General features: G+C 33.4%; 1 long non-coding RNA gene across 1 annotated transcript in view; it reads left to right on the top strand.

The window, feature by feature from the left end:
- The window catches only part of LOC111784873, an 8,760-nt gene extending 2,056 nt beyond the window's left edge, over positions 1–6,704 (top strand). The window contains exon 3 of the long non-coding RNA XR_002813591.1: positions 6,651–6,704. This is a non-coding gene — a long non-coding RNA (uncharacterized LOC111784873). The remainder of the gene's footprint in view (positions 1–6,650) is intronic.
- The last annotated feature ends 2,636 nt before the right edge of the window (positions 6,705–9,340 follow it).

The raw sequence follows: 9,340 nt of genomic DNA, 5'->3' as shown, positions 1-9,340 counted from the left end.
TAAAACGCTAACAATAAAATATATATATATATATATATATATATATATATATATATATATATATATATATATATATTCATATATAAATATTCCAAGACCAAGGATAATATTTACTAGTGGTGAGTTTGGACTGTTTCAAATGGTATTAGAGCCAGACACTAGGCGATGTGCGAGCAAGGAGGTAGAACCCCGAAGGGGGATGGATACTAGCGGGTGTGTCAGCGAGGACGCTAAGCCTGAAGGGGGTAGGCTGAGGGTCCCATATCGATTAGAGAAGAGAACGGAAGCCAGTGAGGACCTGGGCCACGAAGCCGATTGCGAGATCCCACATCAGTTGAAGAGGAGAACCAAACATTCTTTACAAGTGTGTGGAAACCTCTCCTTAGTGGATCGCTTTAAAAACCTTGAGCGGACAATGTTGACTAGTGGTGAATTTAGGCTGTTACACAAAATATCTAATGTTGGCACGAAGTCTAACCTATGAACCAACTTAAAAAATACAAAATTAATAAATTTAAGGAACATCCTCCTACAACTAAGTAATTATGAGTTAATCCTAAATAATAGAAATAGAAAGTAAATAGAACAATATAAAATAAGATTATCATAAGATTATCGTAAACTTTAGGAGCTAAAATATAGAATATGAAAATTTAAATATCAAAGCTAACTTCAATCAAAGCAGACAAATAGTCAAACAAATGTTGTAAGTCAATAAATTTTGTGTACGACTAAAATTAGACATTTATTTGACCTAAAATTTAAAATAAGTTATGGTTGAGTAATAATTTTGTTTTTATCTTTTTTTCAATTATACTTATTTCCTCACAATATTTTTTATTATAATTTATACCACTTCAAAAGAAATATTATAATTCTTTGTCAAATTCTAATTTTTTTTAACAAAAACTGTATAATATAATTTTAAAAGCACTTAACCAAACAAAAATAAATAAATAAATAAATAATGATCCAACTCATCTATTAAATTATTTTCAAAATACTATTTTTCATGTTATTATCAAATTTATTATACATTGATTAAATGACGCTTTTTTTCATGGTAATAATATTATGTTTTAAATGTCATTCATGTATTTATCGATTCCTACAAATACCCACCAACCTTAAGTCTCTTTTGTTCGTGACTTCTCTTTTCCTCGACATCCTATCGCTATCATCGCTCACAGTGGCAACCCAATGTTTAGATTTGATTGATATATACAAACCAATAGTGGAGAATGAAAAAGAGATTTGATTCAATTGTAACACAATGGATTGTATAAAGTAAAGGAGATCCGAATATAACTCACCATAATAATAAAGCAAAATCTCTCTCCATAAATCATCCAGAAAAGGAGATCTTGTAGACGATTGCCTATAGTAATAACAAAAAGATATCTCAAATATGAGTTTTCATAATAACAAAGCAAAATTTGTGTCCGTTACTTATAGTAATAACAAAAGCAAAATCTCTGTAACTAAATCTCCATCATTTCCGAATAAATATGCATTTTTCTTTGTTCAAATAACGGATACATTTTTGGTGACTGAGTTTGTTGAGGGGAGAGATAGTTGAGAGAGGGATAAGAGATTAGTGAGAGCAGTTTGGGATGATTGCTATTTTTTATTTTTTATTTATTATTATTTTTTACCGTTGTAATAATCCTTTCCATTTAGTTCAATTTTCTAATTTATTCCAAATTAAAATTAAAATTAACTTGTTTATCTTTAATTGATAGAGTTAAGAACCATAATTAACTTTTTATTATTTCTTTATTTATTTATTTATTTATGATAATAATTAACTTTTTATTATTTATTTATTTATGATAGTAACTACTGTTACCTTATTTTATTCATTATTCATTGGACCATAAATGATTTTTTTTTTTTTTTGGCGGTATGCTTTGAATATGAAATAACTTTTGTTTAAAAAATTGTAATCTCCTCCTCATTCATGCATTTATTCATTCCTATAAATACCCATCAACCTTCTCCTTAAACAAACCATCAAATACTCCTCATCATCTTCAAACTTTATCACCATAGCTAAGGCTCTTTTCCTCGTGGCTTCTCTTCTCCTCTACGTCCTATCGCTATCGTTGCTCGCAGCGGCAACCCAACGTTTAGATTTGGTTGGCAGCTACAAACCAATAAAAAACATAGATGACCCAAAGATTCAGAGCTTAGGTGAGTTCGCAGTCAATGAACACAATAAACAGGCAAAAACTCAACTCCAGTTCCAAAAAGTGATTAGTGGAGAAATGCAAATTGTGGCTGGGACCAACTATAACCTTCGATGACAGCTCTTGAGGGGACTAGTAGCGGAACCTATGGCACCCTTGTGTTCACTGACCTCAACAACAAGAACAACCTTATCGACTTCTTTGACGTCCCCAACTAGACTTCTTGCTTCTTATGAAAGACTATGTGTGTTTTTAATTCTCAATCTTTTTTATATTATTTATGTATGGTTTAAAACTTAATACAAGTATAATTTTGTTGAATAAGATATATCTCTTTGAATAAAAGAATTATACGATAAACTTTTATACATATATATAGTTGAGATACTATCTTGGTAAATTATTTTTTGAAATATAGTCTATTATATTTTCAATAAGATAAATAATTAAAGTATATGATTAAAAATAAATAAAACAACAAAATAAGTCATATGAAAGGGTACATACATATAATAAATCTAAAATAATTATTGTCATTACAAATAAAATTAACTTCATAATTTCACGTGCATGTTAAAATAGAAAAACTTAAATAAAATATATAATACAAAATTTAAGTGATAAAAAAATTCGTTACATAATTATAATCAAAATTAAATATTAAAGAAAAAATTTAAAAAGTTTGGTGCCCAGTTGAAAAATCAAAAAATTAAATTGAGACGTTTTTTTGGAATCATTTAGAGGTGTTTACAAGACAGGATAGGGATAGGGAAGTCTTCCCATACTCGTATCCTATTTTAATTTCTATCACCTTGAAATGTTCCATTTATTTATTTTTTTTATGACTTTGGTGAGAAAGTTGTTTAAAACACTTTTTAGTAGATAATTGTCATTTTTCAATATACTTTCTAATAAAAGTCGTAAAATATTCTAATAAAATCCAATAATATTTCATTAGCAAACATTTAATATAATGTTACAACCCATGTAAATAAGGTTGCTACTACATGCATATCTTGACTACCGAGTGCGGAAATCCTTTACAACGATTTATTAAAACATTGTCATGGATTTAAATGTTTATAAAAATTCATTTGAAACAACAATGATGTTAATAAACAGACGAAATCGAAATAACAAAGTTTTAAAATAATGTTAACGTCCTAATCCAACTTAAGGGCTACAACATTAAACCCAAATGTGACTACCTTGACTTTGTATCCATTGCCTCAACAAAGACACAACAATTCGTACATGGGTGTCTTAACTTTACTTGAAAAATAAGTAACATGTGGCTAATACTCAGTAATTATCCCCAATGCTGGAGTTGGGAAATGCAATCATGATAAGACCTATTTTTTCATAAAATTTTTCCTTAGTCTCAACTTTCTAATCAAGACATGTATATTACTTCTCTCTACACGCGGTCCACGTGGTCCACGTATGTGCACATGGACCCACCAACAGGCTTGTATATGTACCTCTGGGCCTAACTACGGGTTAGCGCACATTCACGCTGCTGGAAGCCACAAAGGGAAAAGAACACGTATAATATCATGGTGTACGCATCTGTACTAATCATAATGAATAAAGTATCCTGATGCATATGACATATAAAATGCATGAGATTTCATAGTTTCAAATCATGGTACATACTTAAAATGCAACTCATATCTCCCTTTTTTTCGTGACATGGCATCCCTATGAGACATGCATACATTTACTGGACATATCTTTAATGGTTATCCCATATCAATGTCTCATAGGCATGATGTGAACATGTTAACGTAATACACATGTTGTAACATTTGAAAGTACATATATCATAACAAAATTTCATAACATAGCATAATCATACAAACATAACATCATAATAATATGACACGTACAAGGGCCACAATGTACATGTTATTCATACAACATACAAATCATCAAACCAAGCCCATGGACGTCCAACCGTAAAACCACTTACTTGATTGGCCTAGGTCAAAGTTGCTAATTATTCTTGGTACAAGTCTTAATCTGCTCATGAAAGGAAAATACAAAAGACTCTAAAAGACTGACAAAGGATTGACACTCCGGAACGACATCCCTCTGTGACAGTGCAGCTCTCGAACACCTCCCCACCTCGACCAGTACCTGAAAAAAGAAGGACAAACGGGGTGAGTATAAAAATATACTCAGTAAACAACCTACTTGTAGGCTCTTAATCGCATCCAAGTTTAGGAGAGAACCACCAACTATACTCTAGACCCTAGAGTCTCAGTACTCTCAGTACACTGTTCAGGGTGGAAGGACTTAACCTTTGAAGTGGCATTCAACATTTGAGGATGAGGTGCTCCCTCATAACTACATGTACCACGCGTACAACCCAGCTAGAATTAGTCATTGCATGGTCAATGTCCTTCCACAAGACGGATCCATCATGCAAGCGACTTTGACCGTGTGGTTACAGGAATGAAGCGTGCCCTTCGAAGCTTATTTTTCGACTAATTAAGAGCTCCAAAACTCTTGAAAGTTCGCTGATAGGTCCTAAATCAAGTTAAACTTAGATTAGTATCAAAACCGGGATGAAAAAAGTCGAACAGAAGTCAAATTGAGATTAAAATAGAGTCTCACGCATTGGTTCACGTGCCCCACGCGTTGGAGGGATTTCCCACGCGTGTGTATGGACGCGTTGAAGGGATGGAGTCGCGCGCTGGGGTGTCGCCATGTGGCGAGGGTTGAATGGTCCACAGAGAGCCAGGGCGTGCATTCGAATCTGGACGCACGCGGGTTCCTACGATTTTTCTCACGCTGACGCGTGGCGAAAGCGGGGACGGGTCGATTGACGGGTATGGGTCACGCGCGGGTTCGCGGGTCTGGTAGCGGGCGCCAATCTTCAAACCCTACCTGACACAGTATTTTCCGTGATTTTCCTCTGCCATTCCAGGCCTGACACGAACGATCCAATGCTCAAACCACTCCTCTTGATACTCTGAGTATCTCAACCTAAGATTGAGGGTGCGTCTGTTCGGGTTTTTCCTTTTCCTTTCTTCTGGTATGTGTGGGGCAAAATTACCTTTTTGCCTCTGGTTGACTTTGACCCAAATTTTGAATACTTTGACCCAAATTTCAAAAGTACCTTTGCGGTTAAATGCAAATACATACAATCATGAATGGGACCTATCATACGTTTATTTTCTTACAGTAGCTATCCTAACTGACAATTGGATGTGTACTTAATTTCCCTACACAGGCCACACAGCCTATTTTCCTATAGCAGCTATCTTAACAGACAATTGGATGTGTACTTAATTTTCCTACACAAGGTCCACACGTGTGAGTATATGGACCAACAAGTCGGTTTGCACACTTTCGGGTCCCTTTCTAATCAGGTGAGCATTCTCTGGTAGTTGTTGATGTCAGACACTTGTTAGGAATAGCGACCGTTACAGCAACATTATAATAAATATAATGATTGTTCCCCTGTTTTGTAGCATACACGTCTGTACTATCATGAATGAAAAGGGATATCCTCCAATACATGAGCACACAATAATGCAAGAAGTCTCAACATTTTTTTTTATATTTTCATTATCATTTAATACAACTTCGCTGGCGTTTTACTTCATATCATATCATTTATCATATCATTCATTTGTACGCCCGAAATTGTATTTCATGATAGCTTGTCATTTTGCATGTGAATCATATCATATCAATCATGTCACACATATATCATATCATAATATTTTCATGCTTTCAGACATAACAATACACATCATGCATATATCCCATCATATCATATATCATAACAGTCACATAACATATCTCACGCATGCCTTCAACATATCATATCACAAACATATTAATTCATCAAACACATCGTACCATAACAGTTGATCAAAATGGATGAACAGGTTGGAACCAAACGTGACAAGTTGACTATAGATGCTACCACAGACCGAATTAATCGTCTTCTTTTGAAGGTATAACGAGAACTTAACTCGGTTCCCTATGAAATCCCGTGATTCCCACATTTATGTCAATGTCTTCTTCTTATAGGTGATATCAATCCCAATGAGTGGTTCCTGTGCACTGAACCTCTGTGGAGTAGCCTGTGGAAGGATTGATTTATTTTTCGAAATTGGTGTTGGAAGTCCTTGGTATGATATATAAACTATCTGTCCATTGTTCATCTGAGACATCACACTTACACTACACTAATCGTTCAGGGATGTCGTGGGCAATACTGTTAATGTCACAGAAGCTAGTGGGCTCGTGTTTGATCTATAAGTAGTAAGAACTCGAGTCGAGTCTGTTACTCTTTAACTCTACTCTAATGAGCTAACCATTTCGTAATTGAAATACAAAAGAAAAATGTTTTTATCTATCGACCAATGCTCATGTAACCGAGTTGTTTTTTGGCTTAGGAAATTTTAGAAACTTGGTTTTGATGGATATTGATTGTATTGGCAGCTCTGGCAAGGAGTTTGACGTAACATCTCAAAGGGTAGCAGCTTCCAACCCTCTGATGCATTTGTGGAGGCTTTGGAGCTGTAAGAGTGTAATGATCTTCAACTTTCTATATCTTGCAATAGTTTTGTAATTTCTTTGATTCGAGTGTTTATCAGACCACAGTTCAAATGGGAATAGGGTGGATGTTGATTCATTATAATCTTGGTTATCCAATTATGAAAAATTATACAACGGAGCTTGCATCGTAGAATTTTAAAATGAAACGTTCGAGAATAAGATTTCCTGTAAATAAATTGTTGAACGAGTTTCATATGGAAACTACCCTATGCATGTGTCATGGTCTCCTGAGTTGTGATGTCACCGTCAGCCGTACATGAGAGTCTTGTCTTTACCTAAAAAAAATAAGAGTAGCACATGGCTTAAATATTTTAAAAAATAATCAGTAAATGTCCCCACTATTGAGGTTGGATGCAAGCACATACAATCATGAATGAGATCTATCAGACACGCTACATAGCTTCACAATCTTCTACCTCTCCTTACAGACTCACCTGTAAGAGAGAAAAGAGTGACAATATCGAGAGTAGACGAAATGTTTAAGATATCGTCCAAAATGTTTTGGTAAGCCAAACCACACCCTTCTATTGTGCNTTTTTTTTTTTTTTTTTTTTTTTTTTTTGGGTTATAAAAGTTAGATAGTTGATTCTCTAAAACTTCTATTATTTTTTTTGTATTGTCAAATTGCACAAGATTATGTGATCCAACGAGCAAAATAATATTGACATATATATTATTTAATTTAATAGTTACTACCAAACAAAACAATGAAAAGTGAAAAAAAAATAATAGACTGAATTTTAAGAATAAGAATCATGATGATGACTATTATGGAAAATGAACTGAATTTTGAAATGTCAAAGGGTAAGAAAGTATAGAATGTCTTCCCTAAAACGCTAACAATAGAAAATGAGATATTTAATAAAAATTATATCTATATATATAAATATTCCAAGACTGAGGATAATATTTCCTGGTGGTGGGTTTGGGCTGTTTTAATGGTATTAGAGTCAGACTTGGGCGATGTGTGAGCAAGGAGGCAGAACTCCGAAGGGGGATGGATATCAGGCGGTGTGCCAGCGAGGACGCTAGGCCTGAAGGGAGGTAGCTTTGGGGTCCCATATCGATTAGAGAAGAGAAAAAATGCTAGCGAGGACACTTGGCCACTAAGTAGTGAGATTGTGAGATCCCACATCAGTTGGAGAGAAGAAAGAAACATGTGTGGAAACCTCTCCTTAGCAGATCGCTTTAAAAATCAGGAGCGAACAATATTTGATAGCCGTAAATTTAAGATGTTACACAAAGTCTTTAATGTTCACATGAAGTCTAACACGTGAACTAACTTAAAAAAATATAAAATTAATAAATTTAAGGAACATCATCTCACCAATAAAAAAAAATAATTATTGAGTTAACCCTACTCCATAGAAATATAGAATATGAAAATTTAGATACTCAAAATCAAAGTAGACAAATAGTCAAACAAATGCTACAAGTGTGCCATTAGACATTTATTTGACCTAAAATAAAAAATAAGGTCTCATTTTTTTAATTGTTTTTATTATTTTTTTTCTATTATATTTATTTCCTCACATTTTTTTTATTATAATTTATACCACTTCAAAAGAAATATTATAATTTTTTTTTTGTTGTTAAATTCTAATTTTCTTTTAAAAAAAACTATATAATATAATTTTAAAAGCACTTAACAAAACAAAAAATATATATATATATATAGTCGAACTTATCTATCAAATTATGTTCAAAATACTAGTTTCTTCATGGTAATAATATTATGTTCAAAATGTCATTCATGCATTTATCGATTCCTATGAATACCTACCAACCTTAAGTCTCTTTTGTTCGTTGCTTCTCTTCTCCTCTACGTCCTATCGCTATCGTTGCTCACCGTGGCAACCCAATGTTTAGATTTGGTTGACAGATACATACCAATAATACACATAGCTAAACCACAAATTCAAAGTTTAGGTGAGTTAGCATTGAGTGACCACAATAAACGGGCAAAAACTTAATTCCATTTCCACAAAGTGATTAGGGGAGAAATCCAAATTGTGCCTGGGACCAACTATGCCCTTCAATGTAGGTGTAGGTGTGGGGGAGATATTTGGGGAAGGTGGAGAGAGAGAGGGATCATTTATTTTATTTTATTTTATTTATTATTATATATATATATATATATATATATATTCACTCGTTACAATCATATTACATCATCACATCACCCTATAACGTCATCACATCATTATATAATATCATCACATCATCATATATCATCATTATCATTATCATCATCACGTCATCATATAACACCATCACATCATCATATAACATCATCGCATCATCATATAACACTATCGCATCATCATATAAGGTCATAACGTTATCATATAAGGCATCGTGTCATCATATAAGGTCATCATGCATCATATAACACCATCACATCATCATATAACACCATCACATCATTATATAACATCTTCACATTATCATATAACACTATCGCATCATCATATAAGGTCATCGCGTCATCAAATAAGGTCATCACATCATCATTTAACGTCATCACGTCATCATATAACATCATCACATTATCATATAATGATATCACATTA

This window comes from Cucurbita pepo, unplaced genomic scaffold, assembly GCF_002806865.2.
Source record: "Cucurbita pepo subsp. pepo cultivar mu-cu-16 unplaced genomic scaffold, ASM280686v2 Cp4.1_scaffold000288, whole genome shotgun sequence".
In the NCBI taxonomy this organism is placed as follows: domain Eukaryota; kingdom Viridiplantae; phylum Streptophyta; class Magnoliopsida; order Cucurbitales; family Cucurbitaceae; genus Cucurbita; species Cucurbita pepo.
The sequence above is the reverse complement of the archived record's forward strand: the minus strand, read 5'-3'. Positions and strand labels throughout refer to the sequence as shown.